This window comes from Centruroides sculpturatus, unplaced genomic scaffold (genome assembly GCF_000671375.1).
Source record: "Centruroides sculpturatus isolate CEXI.00-Female unplaced genomic scaffold, Cexi_2.0 scaffold65, whole genome shotgun sequence".
NCBI classification, from domain to species: domain Eukaryota; kingdom Metazoa; phylum Arthropoda; class Arachnida; order Scorpiones; family Buthidae; genus Centruroides; species Centruroides sculpturatus.
Window position 1 is genome coordinate 248,934 of NW_019384327.1, and position 19,490 is coordinate 268,423.

General features: G+C 26.9%; 1 protein-coding gene across 4 annotated transcripts in view; it reads right to left on the minus strand.

The window, feature by feature from the left end:
- LOC111628278 (somatostatin receptor type 2-like) overlaps nucleotides 1-11,708 on the minus strand; it is a 152,452-nt gene extending 140,744 nt beyond the window's left edge. For 3 of the 4 annotated variants that reach the window (XM_023372055.1, XM_023372031.1, XM_023372037.1), the window contains exon 1: nucleotides 11,463-11,708. The gene's annotated coding sequence lies outside the window, so the exon portion shown is untranslated. Of the gene's footprint in view, nucleotides 1-10,320; nucleotides 10,393-11,462 lie in introns of all 4 variants that reach the window. The other variant, XM_023372046.1, reaches the window with a different exon arrangement.
- Nucleotides 11,709-19,490: the final 7,782 nt, after the last annotated feature.

Below are 19,490 nucleotides of genomic sequence, written 5' to 3' on the forward strand. Positions count from 1 at the left end.
TAGTTTCTTCGAGCATCATATATAAGACTCAAAATAGGTATATAAGTTTAGTAAAGTATTCTGTATTGTTCAATGTATCCCCACCAAATTTGGCATGAATATTCTTCGACACTGAAGAAAATTACTACAGAGTCCCTACCCAACCACCCCTAAAGTTCACCCCCTCTTAATTTAAGCCCGAGCAAGCGTTAACATAATATTGCAGTTGTATTGAGTATTTACAATAATGAATGTACATTTTATTTACCAAGACTATTGTTTTTGTCACCCTCTTCCAACCCAACAGCGCCAATCCTCCACTCCTCAAAACCTGAACAACGCCAAACACACTCGGCTAGTAGAAATTAAAAAATTAAACTTATTTAATTAATACTAATCGATGTTTACTATCAAGGATTTATAATAAATGATTCGAAAAATTAAACATACTTTTCAATTTTAAGAATAAAGAAAAATATTCCTTAAAATACATCAGTCTGTTTGAAATTCAAAGTTTTAAACATATTCCAGTATATTTTCTTTCTCCAAATAAACATTGTTACATTATTTGTACGTTCGTAGAATCGTTTTTGAGCATATTTAAATTTAAAATTCGTTAATTATTCACTTAAATCTATTAATAATAATTCATCAATCAGTAGCCTAGTATATGGTCACAATAGGCTAATTCAACACTAAACNTTTGTAGTTCTTTTTTTTACGTTTGGTCATTGTAAATACAGTAATTTAAAAATTAGTAGGCCTATAGTCAATGAATTTATGCGATTTATATTTTTAAAATATAGAAAAGCATATTTTAGAAGCATCATTGATTATGACCATGAATTCAAACTACCGTGATTAAGGATACTTAGGCCTAAGTTTGTTCAATTACACACCAATTATTTATTGTGGAGTAAAAATGCTGAAAGTATTTAATTATTAAAATTGAAGGATTATATTTATGAATACATATTTGCCGGTTACTTAATTATACGTAAATTTGGATTAATAAGTGATAAAATAATTAATTTGGCTTTATTTAGAAATTTAAAAACCGTTCGTGGGCCGAATGGAAATCGTTAGAGAGCTTAAGTACTTTTCTATTCAAATGCCATCATTCCGTTGCTCCAGAAGAAAGGGAACGAGGGATTGAAGTTAATTCAACCAAAAGTAGACGTTAACCCCCTCCCGGATGAGAGAATGGTCTCTAAAAGGTTTCATTGCATTGTTTCAAACCGTGTCGAAATATATAAAGAACAAATTAAATAACTTAACATATTAATCATTTTTAAATGCAAATTTATATTCTATTTTGGGAATTTTTCGCCATATTTAGCAATAAAATCGTTTAATTATTGTGACATCGTCGCAACGCCTACCTGTAAGTTTTAATCATATTTTAATTTAAAAAATCGCGTGACTTCCGGTCCAAATCGGAAGCTTGTAAACAGTTAATCGAAGCCTCCGCCCCTAAACTTTCCATATCTAGTATCGATTTTTATCTAACTCCATTCTCGAGATTAAGGAACGACAGACGAACAGACGGACGACAGTGGAAATGTATAGGTCTGCAATTTAAAAACTTCAGCCAAAACTACATTTTATCATAAAAAAATAAACAAACAAACTCGTATAGAAAACGTTTATTTCTATTTTCATCATTTTAACAAACTACTTCAATTGAAAATAATATACTCCAGCCATTCCAGTCAATTCCCTAATTGTTAAATCATTGGCTAAACAAATAAAATACACCTTTGAACTTCGCCTCAAATCTTGTAATTATATTTATAAATAGTTAATATCTCCATTAAATTTTTTCAATGTTTAATTATTATCGTTTTATATGTTTTTGAACATTTCTTCAAATTAAATAATTAACTTTCCAAAATTAATTCTAATTTACCTATTCCATTCTACACTGATATAAAATAAGAATAAATTACAAATAAGATGAAATTTTCAAAAATAAACGAAAATTAATTATATATATATATATATATAGCCTATATTAAATTAAATATAAAATTTCAAATTTCATAACTGTCTGCCACGTTACTCTAATTGGAAGATTTGCCAATTATTATTATATATTACTTTTAATTATACTTTTAAATATAATAAAAAATGACCACCCAGATAAATCGATTGATCCCGCGCTGGTCGCTAAGAGCTAGAGGTTTGAAATTCTGTATTATTACATTTTTTCCTTGCAAATTTCAAAAATGAAAACGTAAATTTTATTATTTATTCTTCAAATCATTAATTTCTACAATCCTATATATATTTTTTAGAATTTCCTTAGATATTTTTGATAAAATATAGCTTTCTTGCCACATTGTCTTACATTATAACTTACACATTTAAATAACTAAGAGCTGAAATTTTATTGCCTTTATAGGAATAAACAATATCTTATAATAAATAATAAGTCTTTTTTATTATTTATCCTTAAAAGGAATAAACAATAAAAAAATTTTTCAATAGTAAATTCAAGAAAATGGTTTTATTCAATCGTTAAATATTCTGCTTTTCATCCCTCTTTATTTTGCTTGATTTTAAAGTAAAATATTGAATTGGTATAAATGCTTTTATTCATGGTATATGCCCGCTTACCATTGATATATGTTTTATTTTGAAACAATTTCATTTTAACATACAATTCAAATGAAGAATTTACTAAACTGTATACAGGCATTTCACTAAATCAAAGTTACAGTACATGAAACCCGAACAATTCCCTTTTATAATGTAGTCAGCCTTTATTTAGTGAGTAGAGCAGAAATAACAGGAGCTATAGAATCGCTTCAGTCACGATTATTTTCGGAATGTTTCGCATAAAAGTGAACCCGTCAAGCTTTTCTATAAAAGGATAAGAAGATTTAAAAGGACTATAAAATTTCTTAACAAAAATCATTTTCCAAATAATGTATTTTCATGAATATATTTTNATATATATATATAGCCTATATTAAATTAAATATAAAATTTCAAATTTCATAACTGTCTGCCACGTTACTCTAATTGGAAGATTTGCCAATTATTATTATATATTACTTTTAATTATACTTTTAAATATAATAAAAAATGACCACCCAGATAAATCGATTGATCCCGCGCTGGTCGCTAAGAGCTAGAGGTTTGAAATTCTGTATTATTACATTTTTTCCTTGCAAATTTCAAAAATGAAAACGTAAATTTTATTATTTATTCTTCAAATCATTAATTTCTACAATCCTATATATATTTTTTAGAATTTCCTTAGATATTTTTGATAAAATATAGCTTTCTTGCCACATTGTCTTACATTATAACTTACACATTTAAATAACTAAGAGCTGAAATTTTATTGCCTTTATAGGAATAAACAATATCTTATAATAAATAATAAGTCTTTTTTATTATTTATCCTTAAAAGGAATAAACAATAAAAAAATTTTTCAATAGTAAATTCAAGAAAATGGTTTTATTCAATCGTTAAATATTCTGCTTTTCATCCCTCTTTATTTTGCTTGATTTTAAAGTAAAATATTGAATTGGTATAAATGCTTTTATTCATGGTATATGCCCGCTTACCATTGATATATGTTTTATTTTGAAACAATTTCATTTTAACATACAATTCAAATGAAGAATTTACTAAACTGTATACAGGCATTTCACTAAATCAAAGTTACAGTACATGAAACCCGAACAATTCCCTTTTATAATGTAGTCAGCCTTTATTTAGTGAGTAGAGCAGAAATAACAGGAGCTATAGAATCGCTTCAGTCACGATTATTTTCGGAATGTTTCGCATAAAAGTGAACCCGTCAAGCTTTTCTATAAAAGGATAAGAAGATTTAAAAGGACTATAAAATTTCTTAACAAAAATCATTTTCCAAATAATGTATTTTCATGAATATATTTTTATGAACTATTGATTTATATATTATTTATTAATAATAAACGTGAAGTACATTTTTACATTAAAAAATATATATTTTAAAGGAGTACATAGAATTCAAGAATTTTTTATTTAAAAAAATTGTACAAATTCTTCCAATTTTACAATTTTTCCAATTATCTTTAATGTTATATGTGTATAAAAATTGCTACAATATTCGAAATTATAATTAGAACCTCTAATTTACTTTTTTTAAAAACCAGAAAAGAGTTGCGTAACTTTCACGGGGAAAAAAGTTAAAATTGTATGTGTCACCATCTATTGTAGAAAGTTTTCTAAATAAAATCTCATATTATTAATTATTATAAAACGAAAAAAGGCTTAATTTTGAGGGTATAGATGAGTTTTNACAATTTTTCCAATTATCTTTAATGTTATATGTGTATAAAAATTGCTACAATATTCGAAATTATAATTAGAACCTCTAATTTACTTTTTTTAAAAACCAGAAAAGAGTTGCGTAACTTTCACGGGGAAAAAAGTTAAAATTGTATGTGGCATCATCTGTTATTTAAAAACGTTTTTATATTATATTATTATAAAACGAAAAAAGGCTTAATTTTGAGGGTATAGATGAGTTTTTACTCGTTATTAGCATTTATAATTTTTGTAAATCTGCATCCAGTCCGACCCCACTCGAGAAAAGACGCAACACCCCCGTCTATCTCACCACCTTCTCGACCTTTAAGCACTGAAATTTAATAGCTGCAATGCTCAAAATATACAAACCTCCCTGCAAAAATTCATCAATTTTTGACAAAGGGCATAGGAGTTATTACTTAAGATTCAAAGTGGATGAACAAAATCGTGTCCACTTCAAATATACACTAACATCAATAAATAAAGAAAATCCCCAATTTTTTCATTTCTGTACGTTTCGAGGTCTCCCGAGTCCAAAAATATAAAAAGTCAGTTTTTGAACGATCGTCATACTTATATATAACAACCGGGAAAGTAAAAATGCACAAAAAATTTGAATATTTATTACAATATTACAATAATTTAAAACATCGATATTTAAATTTAAAATTCGTTAATTATTCACTTAAATCTATTAATAATAATTCATCAATCAGTAGCCTAGTATATGGTCACAATAGGCTAATTCAACACTAAACATTTATATATATATAAATATAGCGTATATATACGTAAATTTACATTTCCGTGTCTTACTTTAAAAAATTAAAAACTACGTAGTACAGTAAAACCTCGAAATTTGGGCACCTCTCTAACCTGGACCCACCTCTAACTTAGACACTTGAATCTTAATCGCGGGTGTCCAACTTAGCGAGGTTTTAATGTATTAAATAGAAGATAAATTCTAATTTTTCTACAATATTTTATTATGTTTTTTATATATTTAAATTATGTAAATTTATTCATTCGAATACATAAATTTAAACTTTCAATACAAGTAAATATTTATTTTGTAATATTAATAGCTAATTTATATTCGTTATTATTAATACATAAATCTAAAGATTAAAAGTAATAAAATAAGCAATTTAAATCAATAAAAATTCATTTTTATATAAATAATAATATTTCAACATTAATCATTATAAATCAAAATAAAATAATGACAATTCTAATGTCTTTCAATGTAAAAAAGAAACATTAATTAAAATACTAAAATTAAAATTTAAATAATATCTATATAAAAATATAGGAGTTTAAAAAGTATATAAAGAACAAATTAAATAACTTAACATATTAATCATTTTTAAATGCAAATTTATATTCTATTTTGGGAATTTTTCGCCATATTTAGCAATAAAATCGTTTAATTATTGTGACATCGTCGCAACGCCTACCTGTAAGTTTTAATCATATTTTAATTTAAAAAATCGCGTGACTTCCGGTCCAAATCGGAAGCTTGTAAACAGTTAATCGAAGCCTCCGCCCCTAAACTTTCCATATCTAGTATCGATTTTTATCTAACTCCATTCTCGAGATTAAGGAACGACAGACGAACAGACGGACGACAGTGGAAATGTATAGGTCTGCAATTTAAAAACTTCAGCCAAAACTACATTTTATCATAAAAAAATAAACAAACAAACTCGTATAGAAAACGTTTATTTCTATTTTCATCNGACGTCGGTAAAGATCATTAATCATTGCGAGTGGTGCGATACGATAATATTAAATACGCAAAATAAAAATTAATCTTATTTGTAATTTATATATCTTATATTTTTTTTAATTAAAATAAGTTTTTTCTAAAATATTCATACTTTAAAATTCTTTTTAAATAAATATCTTATAAATATTTTCCTCCAAATTTAATTACAGATATATTTTATATATTAATAAATTACTTAGTTTGATATTGATTTTCAAATGTTTTAAATTATTTGATTCAGTAAACTGGAAGAATGTGCATGTTCAATGATTGATCGAAGACAACTTATGTACAATCTTCTTAATGCATTTTGTATCTTAGATCATGCAAATGGATTTAAATTATTCAATCATGTGTAATTTAAACAGGCGCTAGGAAAGTGTACTAATTAGGAAGTAGTCTCAGAAAATTTCCTTGCGATACATTTCCTATTCACTATCCTGAAACATGTTTTCTTAGATATTGCTGCTTCTAACTAATTATATATCTTGCAAAGTTTTCCTACTTCCATTTAATTAATCATCAACATAACAACGAATTAGTAGAAGCATAAAAAGTTTTCCTCTGTTCTTTTTTATACATATACGCAAATGAACAAATTACTAAGTTAAAAAATACTCAAATTTATATTGTAGTGACATCGGCACAATGCCGGACTGCAATTTTTAATCATATTTTATAATTTAAACTAAGCTTTCCATATCTAGTCTGGGATTTTTGTAATGTCTTGCCCCTTTACATCATACTTTTCCTGGTAACAATCGAGTCATGCCGACCATCTATCTGGAAAATTTCGAATTCAAATCACGTGAGTTCCAGTTCGGAAACACGCGAAACTCCACGTGGCAAAGCCGTTGGTGTGGCGCGAACCCACGACCAAATATCAGTGTTCGGTGATTTTATCCACTCGACCACTTCTGGGTCATTATTTTTGAATGGTGGCAAAACTTTTATTGTTTTTTTTTTTTTAATCTTTAAATATTAAATTAACTTTTATTTAGAAGTTTATTATTATAGTTTTACCTATAAAACAATTTTTATAAAATTCAGATGATAAGAATCAAGTATTCCTTGAGAGTTAATGATGTAAACATTGAATCTAAAGAATTGTTTTAAGATTTAAAGCTCTAGTTGTAAGGTTCCTTTCTTAAAGTACTTCATCACTTAAACTGTAAACAAAACGAAATTATAGTAGAATGTGTTGAAAAGCATTTTCTCTTTTTAGAATCTCGCTTCTTTATATCCATTGGCTCACTTAAAATCATGATTTACAATAAAACAGAATGTAGGGCATTAAAGTAGACGTCGTGTTTCCTCCCTCCTGATACAATTTCCAAATGATAAGTTTAATACTTGCATTCATACTCGAATGAAATTCATCAATGATATTACTATTTAATCCAAATTAAGCACCAATTTTAAATATTGCGTAATTTAATTAATAACAATTCAAACAATACCTATTTTNAAAGAAATGTTATACAAAGTAAAACTTAATGGTTAAAGATAGATAAAAATTCTTTATTTACTTAAAGCAGAGATAATTTGACATTATAAGTAACTCCTTTAAAGCCAAATTTTTTGCATTCCTAAATATTTGTGTCCTTTCAGAAGGAATTAAACACTAATTCCTGCATTCCACTGGCGTACACAAGAAAACCAACAAAATAATACAATATTTAAAGATAAATTTACTTAAAGAAAGCATTAAAAAAGTAAATAAAACACTTTAATTCACCTTAAAAATGAAAATAATTTATTTATTCTTTCATTATTAATTACAATATTTCATATAAAATTCCTTAGATAGCTCAATAAATGCATTTCTTTTTATATATTTTTTTATTAACTTATGTATATATTTTTGAATAAACCAAACTCTTGTAACTTTATTCTTAGATGTTAGAATCATAAATCTCAATATTCTGCCAAGTTAAGTGCATTTAGCAACGAGGTGGTCTCTTTTTATAATCTTCTAGTAGATGTATCTAAGTGTATGGCTTTGTTAAGGTGACAATTTTAATATAATGATGAATGTTATTCAATATCTGTTAGGTGAAAAACCTTAAGATAACTTTTACTACTGATATAATATCAAAAATATGGATTTGTTTTGGGAATTTTAATATTATATACAGCCTATTTTTATATATTACTTAATGGGGTTGAGGAGATGTGAATATCTTCAGTAGGAAGTAAATACATTAATTTACAAATGAATATTCAAGATTTTACAAAAACTTTTAGAAAGTAAACATAATCCTGAATTCCTACTGAATGTACGAAGATTTAATTTAAATTCAATATTTGATACCTTTTTTAACTATTTATAATCCTTTAATAAATATTAATTCCTATAAAAAATTTTATTACTTATATACACATGTGATATTAAGCTACAGATTGCCTAAAAATTGCAATGTCGAAGCTGTAAGTGTCTGAGAAGATTGTACAAATTTGTAAATATTGATATACTGTGAAGACCCAACTCCTGGTTTAACAAAGAAGAATCCAGCCCAAAGAATCATTCGTTGGCTGTGTTTCTTGGAGTGATTCTTCTCTGTAAAACTATAAATTGGGTCTTCATTTAATGGTATATTCACACTACAAACATTTTTGTATATATGAATGCATGTAAGTATATATAAAGTTTAAATATTAAGTCACAAATCAGTGTAAAAAATTAACAATAAAAATAAATTTGTATGATAATAAATACTTAGCATTTAAAATGTTATTTTTCAATTTCTAGATGAAATTCATTAAAAATTTCCCATTCTTTACTTGTCCTGTAGATTATTTAATTATAATTTGTCAAAATAACATTAGAATTTGCTTTAAATATGTTGATGAAACTACAAAAATAATGATAATACATTAAGGCTGAAGACAAAAATAGCTACAAAGCTATTAAATAAGTTTTTAATTTAATTTTGAATTTGATGTGACTTAAAAAATTAAATTAAATTTTTGAAAATTGTGTATTTATTATAACACTAATCTATTTATGCATAAAGATGTTATATAAATCCATGCTGTGACCATGTTCTATTCATAATTTTACTTTTAAATCATAACTTTTTAAATAAATTAAATAATTAATAAAATTATAATAAATATATAAAAGTCTTTGTTTCCAAACTAAAGCTGGATCTTAGATCTTTGGCATTTCTAAAATTGGGAGAATTAGAGTTTGTACTTTCCAGAATCAGAATAAGTAATTTATTTTGCAACTCAGGAGAAATGCATCTGTCACATAATAGTCGTGGGTTCGGACCTATAATTAATCTTATGATATAGACCCGAGTTCGGTTCCAGAATCAGAACTCTTGTAAGACTTATAAAACGAAGAAGAGTTGAAGAAATAAATGAAGTCGTGGGTTCGTTCCGGATTCAAGTCTGCATTACTTTCTTCGAATAAAAATATCATTTAGAATATACTCTAAAATTCACATTTCACTGCGTAAAAATAATTTTTTTTCAATAAATCGATAAAAAATTTATTATCTCAGGTAATTAATTATATAAATGTTAATATTAAATATATATTAATTATTATAATGCAAATTAAAGCTATAATGTTTCATTTTAAAACTTTGATAAAATATTCAATATATCTATATATTTTTTAAGGCTTATAAGATCTTTATTAATTTATTTATTTTTAATCTAGCTTAAGTTAAGAATGAAGTATTTTATAAATAAACATAACGAATTACGATCTGGAAGACTGTAATAAATGAACCATACTAAAACAACATTTATACTTTCAATTTTGAATAAATAAACACGTTGTCATTTCGATAAGAGAGACTAAATATCATTTTTCAAACTTAAAATGGTGCATAAATCAAATTTATTTATATATATATTTTGCTATAAGCAAGCAATATCACAGGAATTTCGGTAAGGCCTCACATTCGGGAGGCCTCATTTCAAATAACTAAGAAATACGTCTTTATTTTCTTTCAATTTTATTATAATTTTAACACTATTTTTGCTTTCTTAATATAATAGAGACTCCCAAAAAAGTAAGTGGGGCCTTCCAAAGGTCAAGAGATGTCTTATAAGAGCATTAAAAGAGGAGAATCTGACTGTAAGTACACCGGAAGGAGATCCGCTATAAGGTTTCTAGCACTTAAAAAACAACTTTTATATAATAATAATTATTTATAAGATTAAAATAAATAGCTTTAGAAAAAGAAGAATTATTTCAAATAAATAAAATTTTAAGTAAGAAATATATTTGTAAAGAAAGAGATACTCGATCAAATTAAGCTCCGGAAGGATTGGTAAAGAGTAGTAGTTTGTTGGTCTCTGGGGTGACAGAACGGACCTAAATAAAAAAGAAATAAAAAAATATATAAGAGGGGGAAAGCTGAACGTGATGAGATTCGAGAAAGAACAGGTGAAGAAAGATTTTTCAAACGATGACAAAGTGTAAGTTTGCCTTTACGTGCCACGAATTTATGGAAAGAAAAGAAGCGTTTTAACGCTAAACCACATCGATACAGAATACGAAAAAATACACCACTATCGAGTGTGAAAGCCTACATTTAAAAGGCAAAGTTAACTTATCAATTTTTACACAAGATTATAAATTATATAACATATGTTATATATATAAGGTTCCTCCTATCCATTTATAGAAACGTTCGCTTTCAATCTTATCTGTAATTAGTCACGTCATCGGCGAATAGTTTATTTATTTTAAAACATTGCATTTTTGATCGCTCTACGATGTATCGATCACGTTTATAGTACACTTTCAACAGACGAATCAGACAGGTAGATTTAAAATACATAGAAACCTAAGCAAAATCTTGCCAGCAAATGATTCTGTAATCAAGAGATACTTCTAGAATTTTTCTTTAAAAATTTCTATAAAAAATTCTGACTCAAGAAAATGTACGTTTTATCTTCTGTATATTTTAGAAAATGTTATAAATCTTCTCTACAAACTAGTTGCTCGTAGATAATACCTCGAAAGGATTATCCTCCTACCTGACAATCTTCAAACATTTTTATGTGATTGAAAAAATATCGATAGATTCGCATCTATGGCGATTATAGAGCGTTAAAAAGAGGCGCCAAACGAGTAAAAAATTTGTTTTAAAGGGCGTTAGATCTTAAATTACCCCATTAAAAAAATTTCGTAACAGAATCATTGATCAGTAACTCAACGGTTGTTGAAGCTTAAACGTGCATATCCAATTGTAGATAACAGGGGGGAAAGGAAGTAGTGTTGTTACAGAATTATCACGTTCTTTACGTCATAGGGAACGGTTTTATTAGAGATTTCACGCGTTCATCTCCGTACGAAGGGGGTGTATTACCTTCGAACATTACCCGGTCAAAGTAAACGGGAGAAAGAGAGAGCAAAGGAGGGAGAGGGCAATGACTTACCTTCGATGTTGTTGCAGTCGGGGTGGCTAACTCGTGAACGTGCAAACGTCAGACAGATGAATGTTGCTACTGTGCGACTATTCGCAAACACATGCGCAATTACACGGTTGTCGGGGTCTAGACTGATTTGTTGTCATTTACCCGTATTGAAGAAGTTGAAGGACAGACAAGCGGATAGACTAGGTTTGTCAGCCTCTTCATCCGCGTCGTCTATATCAAGCGGGCGACCGTGAGGCGCTACCTCGTGGCCATTACGCGAATTACTGCCGACATGTTATTTATCCTTTTAAAAATTCGAATTTCTAATCAATTTCTATTGTTTCGTCATTAGATTAATTGTTATAATTCTTTAGATTTTTTTCGCCTCTCTACTTTAAGTTTCTTGTGTTTAGTTGTAACCAGCGTGTTATTTATAAACAATTCGATACCATCTGTAGCTGTGTGATGCGTATTGAATCGGCATTCGGTTATTACCTACTTACGTACTGTTTACCCGTTCATAAACTGTTATAAATGTTTCATACATAAGGTATGGGGTGTATGATAAGAAAGATGAAGGCTCAAATAATATTATATTGGACAGGTGATTGATAAATCGTGGTCTGTTAAGATTCCATTCTACCTCATACGCGTGATCTTCTACTAGAGCGAACACCTTTCTCTTGCTTGAGTGCTTCTCTAACATATGTTAAAAAATGCTTTTCGACTTTAAATTTGCCTCCTTTCTTTACCAAATATCATTATATTAAATAAATAATGCATTAACTCTAAGTGTAGAGTTAGATTCGGTCAGAGTCTCGATACAAATCCAAGTGGTCCCAATCAGAAGCTATAGAAATTTAGCCTTTAACGAGAAAATCTAATTGCAAAATCTCTTGTAAAATATTAATTTATGATCTATACCGTCAAAATATTACATAACCATTCAATTTTTCTATACTTACAGACTTTATAAAAGTTTTATTTGCTGTAATATTCCTTATGACTTTACATTGGAAGTTAACGATTCTCGACTTTAATTTATGTGAAATCGTTTGTGAAAATGATCAAAATTTCTGAATTTATGATGAATTCTACTCGTTAACGCTTCGTTCGTACAACTAATGTGTAAATATGAATAAATTAAATATTGAAATTTGTGATTTAACTTGTTATCTAGTGATTGAGAGATTTCGAATTGATTGTTTATTAAAGTTATAACTTATATCTACTGTAAACAATCGAGGAATTTCATAGAATTTAGTTAAAATTTCCGGAAATCCTATACATCCAGCAATTTAATCTACTCGAANAAGCATTCACTTAAATTGGTTTATCAGAAGTTCTTGACTAAATTTCCTGATTTAAAAACATTAAATCTTACTTTCCTTACTTTTTAACTTGAAATTTTAAGATGACTTCATCCACTCTCCTATAAAAGTTTCTTCCGAAGTAATAATTAGCCTATATAGAAATTCTAAATTTGAATTCTGGTAAACTTTATTGTAAAAAAATAAAATTTTAATAATTAATTATGAAAATGTTAAAGCAGCAATAGCATTCCGAAGATCTACAAAATTTTTCAATTATTAGATCGCGATCTACCAGTTGAGAAATAAGAATTAGATTATTTAAAAGATTAATTTTCTATAATCTAGATTATGGAATTTTAATATTATAATTTATATTATATATTATATTCCTGTAATTTTGATGATGGAATAAGCTGCTCTAAATTAAATAACAGTAATTTGAAACGTTACACTAAGGATGCCGCTTTAATAATACCAAGCAATGATATTCAACTGGTAGATCGCGAGTCAACGGTTGAGAAACTACTGTGGGTTTTCTTTTATAGTCAACGTCTATTGCGTTATTTATATTAAGATCCAATTTGAAAAAAAATTGTAGACATAAATTCCCACTGTCATCCGTCCGTTTGTCCGTCCGTCTGTCCTTCCTTAATCTCAAGAACGGAGTTAAATAGATGAAAGTCGAGACTAGTGAAAGTTTAGGGCGATTAGGGGCACGAGGCCAATTACCTGTATAATAATTTCCGATATAAAACGGAAATCACGTTACTTCGATACAAAAATATCCCCTATAAGGAGTTACATAGATAACGGGCACGCTCTATTGTTAAAGGAAAAGTATGATGTACAGGAGTAAGCCACAACTAATTTGAGATTGAGAGCGTATATTTTAAATTAAATAAATTAAAAATATGACTAAAATTGCAGCTCGGCATTGTGACGATGTCGCAATTATAATAATGTTATAATAATGGAGTAAAGATTAAGAAACGAAATATGGCATGGTAACGTGTATATAAGAGGCATTAATGCTATTAAATTTTGGTGGTTAAAGGTTACGAAAATGAGGACATAGAGGGGTCACGTGCTATATCTCGAGGGAGGATGGACTTACTGTAAACGTTAACAATGAGTAAAATTTTCTATTTCTAAAAATTCATCTCTTCCCTCAAATTAAGCATTCTGCCGTTTTATAATAATTAATAATATAAAAGTTATTTTTAAATAAATCTCATAGCATGGAGCGGCACACAATTTTAACTTCTATTTGTGTCTTAAACATAAATACTTTTTTAAATAAAGATATTTCTCACAATTCAACAAAATTATTTCTTTTAAGCTTTTGCTATTATTTAAATTTTATATCGTAGTACAATTGAAAATTATCGGACTTCCTAACGGTCTCTTTAACTTGCTGTTCGAGTGCTGAGAAAATCGAGCAAGAGCCTCTGCCAGCTTTCATAATCACGAAATTGAGCAAATTGCTTAGTTATCCTTCTAATAATCTTATTTTAAACTTTAATATAACTTTGTTCACCTTTACGAAATATAAACTTGCACACTCGATACGTGTAAGAACTGAACCAACACCTTTAACCCACGCTTCCAACTTCACGCGACTTCATTATAAATATGCAGAATCATAAAATATCTTTTAATGATGTTTACTATCTGAGGTGGTTGCATCAAGAAATTAGTTTTCAAGTATTTTAGTCAGCTAAAATGAAGATATTTTATCTTTGTGAAATAAAATAAGAAAATAAAATCTTAATAACCCACCGTTACATGATACGAACTTTCTCTCCGCTTGTTTCAGGTGCGATCGGTTTTCGTGTATCTCCAATTTTTTTAGGAGATTTATCATTTACACAACAAAATTTACCGTAATTTTTAAGTATGACCCAAAATTTATATAATAAACAACATATAACGAGATTTAGTTACGTGTTTCTTCAGCAAAGCGACAATTAGAAGATTGCGTGTTCTCTTTAGCTAGCTTAGTTGATTGTAGTACATATCAGATTACGAAAGATGGGTTCGGATCCAATATACATCCAACAATTATTTTCCTACTTAGATATTAATTTTTGTATGTGATTCTGTGGTTTTTTCGTTCTCCTGGGGATAAAAAAAATTCATGCCTTGCCATTTTATTAGCATTTTGTAATTTAATAATTTCGATTTACAATAAATAATTTTAAGAAAACTGTAATAATAACGAGCAAAGATTATTGCGACATCGTCACAATGCCGACCAGTAATTTTTAATTATATTCTTGATTTTTTAATTCAAAAAATATGTTCTTGATCTGAAATTAGTAGCGTCTTACCCCTGTACTACATCACACTTTTCTTGATAACAACATTTATGCCGGTCGTTTATATAACTCCGTTCTGGGAAAAATTTTTGAATTGAAATTACGTGACTTCTGATATAGACGGAAGTTTGTATGTAATTAGTAAATATCGGGACCTCGTGCCCTAAGCTTTCTATATCCTGTTTCCACTTTCATCTATCTAATACTGTTCTCGAGATTAAGAAAGGACAGACACACAGACAGGCAGAGACAGACGACAGAGGTAATTTATAGGTCTACAATTTTTTTCAAAATGCAGCTCAATTATCGAAAATATTCTATTGTAGGATTTAGGTGTTAGATACGTGAAGAAAACCCGAAAAACTGCGCGTGGCCAGCCGTTGTTGAGGCACGAACCCGCGACCAAGTTTAGTGGTTTCATCCACTCGCCTACTAGTGGGCATTCTAAATCCATATAATTGAATCCGAATAATCAATTCAATAAATAAGATATTGTAACTAAACTCTCGACGATTGCTTTTCTTATATAAAATATAAATTTGACTGATTTAGAGGCTCATCATCCTTGTCATTACATACGACATAGGGCTACGTATCCACTAATTTCATCAGGCACACGTTACGTTACACATTTTATTTACATAATCACACTCTTTAAAGGCCTAAAAATATTAAATTAAGCATATAATTGATCTTTTTAACTTACATTTAAATTTTAAAAATCCTTTAAAACACAAGTTATACACTTATTCCCATCCTTCACGTAAAACTTAATATTCACAACTAATACATTTTATATTTACAGAAGGTAAATTTAATGTTAATTTTATTGATTTCTCCGTACTTTTAACATGATTTTCTTTCTTTTTTTCTATTTTCTAATTTTAAAATTGAAAATTGAATTTATTTTTATTCTTAAATAAATAAATAATTTATCATAATACATTTTACGAAGCCAAGTACTGTATAAACTTTAATATACTTTATCTTCGGCTTTCTCTTTCGAGTTTATTTATTCAATTCAAATATGTATATATATATATAAACCGAATATTTAAGCTTATATAAATCTAAAAATGTTTAAAAAATATATTAAATATCGATGATTTCCAATAGAAAAATCAACATTTTTTCCTAAATAGAAGCTTTAAAAATCAGTTTATTCTATTGAATTAAAAAAAAATAGTTTAAATATATAAAAATTTTAAATGTTATTTTTTTAACATTTTTTAATGATAATTTTATATAAAATTAATTTTATTTTTCAAGTAGAGCCTACTTTTTAAATATTAGGCATACAACTTTAAATAACAAAAAATATAAGATGATATAAAAGTTCTTACAATTTAAGAAATTTTTGTAATAAACTTTCACATTTAACATTTTTAAAAAATGTTAGAAAATATTATTGATATTAACATTAAAAATAGCAAAAATAATCCGTAACTGTTAGAATATTACTTTGCAAATCTCATTTTTTATTTTATTTTTTCAAATGAAAAATAATACATTTTAATACGTAAAATTCAAAAATTTTTAATCTATTATTCTTTAAAAATGCAATTCTTTTATTAAAAAAATTTTATTAATTTTTTATTATTTTTTTATAAAATTAACTTGATTTATCAAGTTGCAAGAGATTACTTTTTACAATTTCTACATCTAATAGAAAAAATAGTAAAAAAAAGATATTATAAAAATTCTTAATATTTTAAAATAAATTTAACTTAAAATCATAAAAAAAAGCAACAGAAATAATTATTAACCAAATTACACTACAAAATCTTGAAGTGGAGAAAGATGAGAAGAGGAGGAGGAGAAGGAGAAGGAGAAAGAGAGAGAGATGGTTATTTTCATTAATAATTACACCAAATTAAGAGATTTTGTTAAGCATATTTTATGTAATTATAACTGTCGATAACATATAAAAGAAGCATTTTTCAATTTTGTCAAATGGCTGTACTAATAGAGTGAAGTTTGCCTCCTGCGTGCACTCCAGGCTAACGAGCACTACATGTTCCTGTTGAGCGAACTTGACACAAGCAGGGTGCTAATGTCAAGCTATTAACAGGACCACTGACAGATAGTTTGACCATCTGGAGCACGTTTGATGGATTATTATCCACTACTCTAATAACCGTTGAATTTAAAACTGGACTACTTCTGTATAATGATACTTAATCATACCCAAAAAACTATGGTAAAGTTACCATAGCTTGAGGTATAATAGATGAAAACTGACACATAAAACGTCATTTAAGTTATTTATGACAATTTGGTGGCTTAAAAGTAAGAAGAATATATTTAATATAAAAAGGAAAATGTTAAATGCCTACGGATTTATATTTATGTTTTCAGATCAGACTTTCACAGCTTTTCAAGAATATTTATTTTTTCATTTTAAGAATTAATTTTTTTTTTAAAACAAATACCTGAAACCATAATTTTTTTTAATTGTTATAAGATTCTAGATGATTTGTTCAGTAGTTTCTTTATATATAAAATTATTGTTTTTATTTAGATTAATTAATCCTTTTAGATAAAATATTATAAAAACCATAAGTTAATGAGATTTTTAAGGGTTTAAATAATTAAAATTATAAAATTTATTAGCATTAAACCGAGAAGAACGTGTAGAAGAGCTTAAATTTTTATTATAAAATTATTTTCTTTAACAATTATTGGCATTTATTTCTAAAATTTATATCTAGCATTTGAATTTCATACACTCAATCACCAATCTATAATACTAATTCTATTATTCCATAAAAACAATTTAATTAATTAAAATAACTTTAAGAAAGCAGAGTTTTTGCAAATTTTTTACTCAAAAAATGTTCTAATTTTCTAAAAAAATTCCTTATACACAATACTGTTTACTTCGTATAATACAACCAATATCAGATAAATTTAAACAAATATGTAATTAAAAACTTCTTAAATATATATATATATATATATAAACATTTATTTTATATAATATAATCCACTAAGAATAATAAAATATATAAATAAATAATACATACATTGTGTTTGTATAAGTAAAGAAATGTTATACAAAGTAAAACTTAATGGTTAAAGATAGATAAAAATTCTTTATTTACTTAAAGCAGAGATAATTTGACATTATAAGTAACTCCTTTAAAGCCAAATTTTTTGCATTCCTAAATATTTGTGTCCTTTCAGAAGGAATTAAACACTAATTCCTGCATTCCACTGGCGTACACAAGAAAACCAACAAAATAATACAATATTTAAAGATAAATTTACTTAAAGAAAGCATTAAAAAAGTAAATAAAACACTTTAATTCACCTTAAAAATGAAAATAATTTATTTATTCTTTCATTATTAATTACAATATTTCATATAAAATTCCTTAGATAGCTCAATAAATGCATTTCTTTTTATATATTTTTTTATTAACTTATGTATATATTTTTGAATAAACCAAACTCTTGTAACTTTATTCTTAGATGTTAGAATCATAAATCTCAATATTCTGCCAAGTTAAGTGCATTTAGCAACGAGGTGGTCTCTTTTTATAATCTTCTAGTAGATGTATCTAAGTGTATGGCTTTGTTAAGGTGACAATTTTAATATAATGATGAATGTTATTCAATATCTGTTAGGTGAAAAACCTTAAGATAACTTTTACTACTGATATAATATCAAAAATATGGATTTGTTTTGGGAATTTTAATATTATATACAGCCTATTTTTATATATTACTTAATGGGGTTGAGGAGATGTGAATATCTTCAGTAGGAAGTAAATACATTAATTTACAAATGAATATTCAAGATTTTACAAAAACTTTTAGAAAGTAAACATAATCCTGAATTCCTACTGAATGTACGAAGATTTAATTTAAATTCAATATTTGATACCTTTTTTAACTATTTATAATCCTTTAATAAATATTAATTCCTATAAAAAATTTTATTACTTATATACACATGTGATATTAAGCTACAGATTGCCTAAAAATTGCAATGTCGAAGCTGTAAGTGTCTGAGAAGATTGTACAAATTTGTAAATATTGATATACTGTGAAGACCCAACTCCTGGTTTAACAAAGAAGAATCCAGCCCAAAGAATCATTCGTTGGCTGTGTTTCTTGGAGTGATTCTTCTCTGTAAAACTATAAATTGGGTCTTCATTTAATGGTATATTCACACTACAAACATTTTTGTATATATGAATGCATGTAAGTATATATAAAGTTTAAATATTAAGTCACAAATCAGTGTAAAAAATTAACAATAAAAATAAATTTGTATGATAATAAATACTTAGCATTTAAAATGTTATTTTTCAATTTCTAGATGAAATTCATTAAAAATTTCCCATTCTTTACTTGTCCTGTAGATTATTTAATTATAATTTGTCAAAATAACATTAGAATTTGCTTTAAAT